Here is an 8,419-nt window from a genome sequence, read left to right as displayed (position 1 = left end):
ATGAACGACACAGTAACTATCCAGACCAAGAAGTTCATGACCAACCGACTGCTTCAGCGGAAACAGATGGTTATTGATGTTCTTCACCCCGGGAAGGCAAAAGTACCTAAGACAGAAATTCGGGAAAAACTAGCCAAAATGTACAAGACCACACCAGAAGTCATATTTGTATTTGGATTCAGAACCCATTTTGGTGGTGGCAAAACAACTGGCTTTGGCATGATTTATGATTCCTTGGATTATGCAAACAAAATTGAACCCAAACATAGACTTGCAAGACATGGCCTGTATGAGAAGAAAAAGCCTTCAAGAAAACAGCGCAAAGAATGCAAAAACAGAATGAAGAAAGTCAGGGGGACTGCAAAAGCCAACGTTGGTGCTGGCAAAAAGTGAGCTGGAGATTGGACAACAGAAGGAGTAAAGATTCTGCAATGGCTTTATCTGTGGTGATTGTGCAGATTTTTCATGAGAGGATAAATAAACTAAGAACGCTAGTGTGAGAAAAAAAAGAAATTGATTACTAAGGCAGAGAAAAGAGATAGTGGGGTAGGCAACTAGTATTCTACATTCTACTACGATAGGTTTGATTTAAACTGTTTCATGGAGGTGGTAGTCAAAGGAAAAGATATGAACTCATGTCCTTGAATCTACACACTAGCCTAGAAAATTCTATCCTTTAGCAATAGGCTTTACGACTCTGCTCAGGCCCCCTAGTCCCTCAGTTAAATGGCCTCTATCTTGGCTTTTGTATTGGGGTCACAAAAAGTCACGTGAGGTAGAGGAGACACGCAGCTAATCTTCTTTCTTTTAAGATGCATCTGAAGTATTGGACTTCCTTTTAATAGGAGTAGGCCCTTGGGGGATACTTGGGGGACCTGGATTTTCCCAGGCTCTATTCTTATGTTCCACTGTATTTCTTTTTTTATGCTTTTAAAAAGTTTTTTTATCCTCTTTTTTTATGTATTCATCTCTACACTCTACCCATTTCCCTAGCCCTAAAATAACCTTAGTTAATGTGACATCACTTATAAGTCGATCATTGTCAGTGGGTTTTTCCCTTGGTCTGACAGAGAATCATTAACAGAACCTACTTGAGAAAGACATAGACCACTAATTGTGTCTTCGGCTATAGCTGCCAATTCTTTGCCGCTGATTGTACCAGCTTTGGTTTTGAGGTACAAAAGCTATTGGTTTTTTTCGATCCTGGAAGTCACCAAATTATGGAACAGTCAGTTTAGACTTCAGTCCATAGGTGGAAAGCACTTACCTTATAAATGTTGTTTTCTTTTTATGTTTACTCGCAGACTTCCTCAGTTTTAGTTTGAGCTAATTCCTCTCTTGCAGAACTTTGGCAAAATCAACAAGAAGTAAGTAGTAAACGTCAACATCCTGATTTTTCTGTGTAATCTCTCCTAACACTACAGTCATTGCCCCTTACACATCTGCTTCATTTTTTCTTTGGTCAGAACAACTGTCTTTGTTCCTCTGTGCTTTCTGCTGGCCCTATCAATTCTTGGATTAATGTATCCTCAGTTTTGGGCAGCCCCCGTGGCTCAGTGGTTCAGCACTGCCTTCAGCCCGGGATGTGATCCTGGAGACCTGGGATCGAGTCCCAGGTCAGGCTCCCTGTGTGGAGCCTGTTTCTCCCTCTGCTTGTGTCTTGGCCTCTCTCTCTCTCTCTCTCTCTCTCTAATAAATAAATAAATAAATAAATAAATAAATAAATAAATAAATCTTAAAAGAAAACATATCCTCAGTTTTGTCAAAAGCACTGGGACTCAGCAGAATCTTTGAGTTCCAAATTCAGATGTCCTAGACAGAGAATCTTATTGGTTCCATTTGGTCAGTTACACAGCCATCATTAAATCAGACTATGAAAGGGGACAATGATTGGGTACTAAGAATATGGCAAATAGAATTCTATTTTTTAGTTTTTTAATTGGAGTTCAATTTGCCAACATATAGCATATCACCCAGTGCTCATTCCACCAAGTGCCTCCCTCAGTGCCCGTCACCCAGTCACCCCTACCCCTCGCCCACCTCCCTTTCCCCTACCCCTTGTTCATTTCCCAGAGTTAGGTGTCTCTCATGTTTTGTCACCCTCACTGATAATTCCACTCATTTTCTCTCCTTTCCCCTTTATTCCCTTTCACTGTTTTCTATATTCCCCAAATGAATGAGACCATATAATGTTTGCCCTTTTCCTCTTGACTTATATCACTCAGCATTATACCCTCCAGGTCCTTTGAGATCGAAGCAAATGGTGGGCATTTGTCGTTTCTAATGGCTGAGTAATATTCCATTGTATACATAGACCACATCTTCTTTATCCATTCACCTTTCGATGGACACTGAGGCTCCTTCCACAGTTTGGCTATTGTGGACATTGCTGCTATAAACATCGGGGTGCAGGTGTCCCGGCATTTCAATGCATCTGTATCTTTGGGGTAAATCCCCAACAGTGCAATTGCTGGGTTGTAGGGCAGTTCTATGGTTAACTCTTTGAGGAACCTCCACACAGCTTTCCAGAGTGGCTGCACCAGTTCACATTCCCACCAACAGTGCAAGAGGGTTCCCCTTTCTCCACATCCTCTCCAACCTTTGTGGTTTCCTGTCTTGTTAATTTTCCCCATTCTCACTGGTGTGAGGTGGTATCTCATTGTGCTTTTGATTTGTATTTCCCTGATGACCAGTGATGCGGAGCATTGTCTCATGTGCTTGTTGGCCATGTCTATGTCTTCCTCTGTGAGATTTCTCTTCATGTCTTTTGCCCATTTCATGATTGGATTGTTTGTTTCTTTGCTGTTGAGTGTAAAAAGTTCTTTATAGATCTTGGATACAAGCCCTTTGTCTGATAGGTCATTTGCAAATATCTTCTCCCATTCTGTAGGTTGTCTTTGAGTTTTGTTGTCTGTTCCTTTGGCTGTGCAGAAGCTTTTTATCTTGATGAAGTCTCAATAATTCGTTTTTGCTTCTGTTTCCCTTGCCTTCATAGATGTATCCTACAAGAAGTTACTGTGGCTGAGTTCAAAAAGGGTGTTGCTTGTGTTCTCCTCTAGGATTTTGATGGAGTCTTGTCTCACATTTAGATCTTTCATCCATTTTGAGTTTATCTTTGTGTATGGTGTCAGAGAATGGTCTAGTTTCTTTCTTCTGCATGTGGCTGTCCAATTTTCTCAGCACCGTTTATTGAAGAGACTGTCTTTTTTCCACTGGATATTCTTTCCTCCTTTGTCGAATATTAGTTGAACATAGAGTTGAGGGCCCATTTCTGGATTCTCTATTCTGTTATTAATCTATGTGTCTGTTTTTGTGCCAGTACCACACTGTCTTGATGACCACAGCTTTGTAGTACAACCTGAAATCTGGCATTGTGATGCCCCCAGCTATGGTTTTCTTTTTTAATATTTCCCTGGCTATTCGGGGTCTTTTCTGATTCCACACAAATCTTAAGATGATTTGTTCCAACTCTCTGAAGAAAGTCCATGGTATTTTGATGGGATTGCATTAAATGTGTAAATTGCTCTGGGTAACATTGACATTTTCACAATATTAATTCTTCCAATCCATGAGCGTGGAATATTTTTCCATCTCTTTGTGTCTTCCTCAATTTCTTTCTGAAGTGTTCTGTAGTTTTTAGGCAAATAGATCTCTTCTCTGCTGTTTCAGACTGTTATTACCAAGGTAGAGGTTTAATTGTCTGGGCAGACAACTGAAAAGTCATCTTCTAAAGATGCAATCATAAATAACTATGATGCAAGATAAATACCACAAGGAAGATAAGAATTAGATGCCATACCAACATAAAGGAAGAAAAGATTTCTTACTGTAAAGAAGCTTCATAGAAGTGAAGATGGAGGCAGAGATTGGAGTGATGTATCTACAAGGCAAGGAATGCCCAGAATTCCAAGCAAACACCAGAATCTAGACGAGGGGAAAAAAGAATTCTCTGCTATAGTTTTCAGAGGGAGCATGGCCCTTCGGAAAACCTTGATTTTAGATTTCCAGCTTCCAGAACCATGAGGGAAGAATTTTTTTTTGTTTTAAACTACTCAGTTTGCAGTACTTTATTACTAAAAACTAACATACACTGTAACGTGGCAGGTGCCATGTGCTCCAAAGCCTCACCTTACCTCTGAAGGACATCTTATTTAATAACTTCACCATTAAAAAAAAAAAAAACTTCACCATTACAAACAAATGACTTCACATGGGGAAATCCTCACTGCTACCCACTCCGCCCCTCTGACCTTTCATTCCCTTTAAGGATCTTTTCCTTGTGACCTATTTCTTAGCACAAAATTATATATGATTTAATCTTTCTAATATTATAAAGGAAAGATCCTACCAAAAAATGTAAATTACTTTTGGTAATGATGCTTTACGTGTAAGTGGTATGAATGGTATCCCACAAACTGAAGTATGTGAGGACTATCACATTTCTTCATTTCCTTTAAGTCAAATTGATTTCGGGGCACCTGGGTGGCTCAGTGGTTGAGTATCTGCCTTTGGCTCAGGTCGTGATCCTGGGGTCCTGGGATCAAGTCCCACATCAGGCTCCCCATGGGGAGCCTGCTTTTCCCTCTGCCTATGTCTCTGCCTCTCTGTGTCTCTCATGAATAAATAAATAAAATCTTTTAAAAAATAAGTCAAATTTATTTTAACTCCACATCTCTGTACTGCCAGACTGGCAAAAAAAAATTAAATTCCAATCACTTTCTGGAGTTTTCTACACTCCCTACAATCATGCAAACACTCGGGAGCTTTGTGGGGCAAGTATCAAATAAGGACAGTAGCTCTAATTGTCAAGCCATTGTGCTTTCTAGTCCAAGCCCACACGGTGCTGTAAAAGCAATCACTTGCCCCATGCCTAGGGGAAAGCTATGGCACCAGAATCTAGCTCCTAAAATCGACTGCGGATATGTTATCCCCAGGAGTTCTGCCTGGAAGTGGCCCCAGATCTTACTATTCTCAAACTGACAGTTCTCAGTGCTTCCAAAGGCTTGGAGAAATCTCACTCACTCTTGTTTCTGAAGTCAGCTACTCCCTTCCCTTCCTTTGAACATAATCCTTACAATATGCTCAGGATTCCAGGTAAACAAAAGCTAGGAAGACAGACTTTGGGCCCTGCAAAAAACCCCACTCTTTCCCCAGGAAAGAAAGCACAAAGGGCTTCCATTTCTCTTTGGAATACAAGAAAAAGAGGTAGAGGGAGAAGAAACACAGTATTTCAATAGATTATTCTGCCTCACTTAAGTAGCAGGATAAAATAACATTAAAAGCTTATGTTTTTGAGTGCTTACTATGTGCCAGCTATTATTCTAAGTGCTTGACATGTATTAACTCATTTCAGACTCACAATCCATCTTGTAGGTGTCATTATTATTCCTGTTTTCCAGATGGAGACCCAAGGCACAGAGAGTTGATGTCACCGGTATAAGGTCACAGAGCTACTAAGTGGAGGGCTAGTATCCAAACACAGGCAATTTAGCTCCAGAGACTGTACTCATCTTTATGCTCCACTACCTCTCAATGGAACATATCATCTTCTTATCCACATAGATATTTTCAATCCCAGTAATTCCTAGATTTGGATGATTATCAGGTTTCATTCAGATCTAGAGATATCTCCTTCTTCCCTATCTCATCTACATCTATAGGGCCTCTAAGAGCTGGATTTCTCAATAAGCCACCACAAGGACACATAACTTTCTTCATGTTAGCCCTTGGGACCAGTACCTTTAAATATAGAGCTCTATTATAAGTCATTGTTTCAAGCCAAACAGTCTTAGATAATAGTTAACTATGATCATGTGCAGATCTCTGGTTCAACCTATCACCGCTGGACTTAACTATATTACTTGTGTTAGTTGCTCTCAATGCATATGGCATAGGCTCTAGCAACTTTATTCAGAAAGAATCCTGCAGCTAATTTCTTCATGAAGGGGCTATGGGAGTGGTGGTCACCAAGACTATCAAAGACTACAGGCCAGGGTTATGCTAAATAATGAAGACGTAATAACTTTGGAGCTTAGCAAGTATTCTAGTGTCACAAGTCAGGCTCCTAGTAAGTCAGGCCCTATTTTCCATGTACCTTATCCTGGTGAACTGCTGTTTTTTTCAGAAAAAACCCTGAGCTCAATAATAGGATCCAATGGTGAATAAATGCCTTCTTGCCGCTCTTACCCCTTCAAATGGTAACTATGGCTGCATGTAAGAGTTCCTTATAATCAGTAAATCAGTAATAAAAACACTAAAGGGGCTCCTGGGTGGCTCAGGGGTTGAACATCTGCCTTCGGCTCAGGTCATAATCCTGGAGTCCCGGGATTGAGTCCTGTATCAGGCTCCCTGCAGGGAGCCTGCTTTTCCCTCTGCCTTTGTCTCTGTCTCTGTCTCTGTCTCTGTCTCTCTTTCTGTCTCATGAATAAATAAATAAAATCTTTTTTAAAAAGCTAATGATGAATGTAAAAAATGTCTCTGAGTATATATTTGGACAATCCTTCTGGATTCTAGGTTAAGAAGTCAGAGCTTTTGCCCAAAAATATGAAGACATGATGAGACATGATCAACACATTCAGAGCTTTTCCAGTGCATGAGTGTGATCTGCCCAGATGGGTCCCTCAGAGCTGTTAGTGCAGGACTTGAGTAAATAAGAAAGAAATATAAGCTGAAGTTATACATATACATATATTTTATATATAAAATATCTTTTATTCTGCTTTTTTCATTGTCAGTGATAATCATAACATGTTAGATCTGAAGTCAGAATCAAAGATAGTACAAGGTCAGAGAAGCCAGATATAATCAATGATAAACTCATGAAATGGAGCCTAAGAAAAAAAAGCAGCTGTGTTCATTGGACAAGGAGTCCAGTCAAGAAAAGTCATCATAAGTGTTTAGTCCATAGCCCCATCCCTTTGCTATGCTTTAAGATAGGAGTTATAGAGATGTATATATATATATATATGTGTGTATATATATATATATATACATATATATATGGTGATTCTCATCTTCCTGCCTAGAATCTTTATTAATATTGGACCATCTCATAAGATCAGTAGATTTTTCAAGTCATGCATCAGTGAAACTCCTCCTATCTGTGATTATGTCAAATCCTCTATATCCTTTTATGTGCATAAACTTAAATGGTTGTCAAGGTGAATCAGCCTGCAAATGCCTGGGCTAGAAAATTGCCCTACCTCTTTCTGTTCTTCATATTTACCATGCTAACTCTTCTTTTGATGCTTTCATCCCTGCGAGCCTCTCTCTAACTTTTCCCTTCCTTCTCTTTAAAAATCTGAATCAGGTATTTCCTTCAAGGATCAGTCTACTGCCCAATGATAATCATGACATGTTGGATATGGAAATATCTTTAGGGCTCTCCAAAGCCCACTCACTTGTTTTGTAAATGAGAAAATTGAATCCCAGAGTAAGGAAGTGACATACCTACTACTCCTGAAACCTAGGTAATCTTATTTCCAACTTGCTGCATTTCTTACCCCTGCACACCAACTCAGGAGGCATTAGTCATATCTCTTTGCACAGCTACATTTAGAAACATTTGAAAAAATAGATATGGCATCAGAGACAAAAATATCGGCTTTACTGCTGATAAGGCTTGGAGAAAGTGGCCTGGATCTGTGGCCACAAATGGGCTTCTAATACATGTCACTTCAATTGTCCCCCACATCAAACCGGACTGACTTGGCACCAAGACAAAGAGCCAAGGAGCCTAGACTCAGGGCACTTAACACATAGCAACATCATGGTGGGGAAAGGCAGGTCTGAGCCCCACATACTCAAACTTTCTTCCCAATTTCATCAAATATAAAAGTCATTCCTCCTCTTGGATAAAAGAAGTAAGAGGTAGGAGGAAAAAGCAGAAGTCCTATTCAATATTCATGAAGGGGGATCCCTGGGTGGCGCAGCGGTTTGGCGCCTGCCTTTGGCCCAGGGCGCGATCCTGGAGACCCGGGATCGAATCCCACATCAGGCTCCCGGTGCATGGAGCCTGCTTCTCCCTCCGCCTGTGTCTCTGCCTCTCTCTCTCTCTCTCTGTGACTATCATAAATAAATAAAAAATTAAAAAAAAATATTCATGAAGGGGTGAAAGTCCCTCTTTTGTAGATCACGTTTGGAAGGAATGCATGAGGAGGAAAATTACCCCCTCCCATAAGCTTCAATTCCCAACAAGTTTGTAAGAGACTCAAATCTGGGCCTATGTTTTATCAGTAGATACTAAAAATGAAAACTTCTATTTAAAAACACCTAACATCTTTTTTCCCTTCTTAATTTCCCTTGGGGAAACTATACCTCCTCTGAAGTTGTTAATGACATTGTAGTAGAGCTGGTAGCCCTACCCCATCCTTCACCCAGTTCTAGGAGTGAATATACAACCTGGGCCAGAGACCAAACA

General features: G+C 40.2%; 1 pseudogene; it reads left to right on the top strand.

The window, feature by feature from the left end:
* LOC112907857 (small ribosomal subunit protein eS24 pseudogene) lies at window positions 1-482 on the top strand (annotated as a pseudogene).
* Window positions 483-8,419: the final 7,937 nt, after the last annotated feature.

The sequence above is a fragment of the Vulpes vulpes genome, chromosome X (genome assembly GCF_048418805.1).
Source record: "Vulpes vulpes isolate BD-2025 chromosome X, VulVul3, whole genome shotgun sequence".
NCBI lineage: Eukaryota > Metazoa > Chordata > Mammalia > Carnivora > Canidae > Vulpes > Vulpes vulpes.
This window is presented reverse-complemented; position numbering and strand designations above follow the sequence as displayed.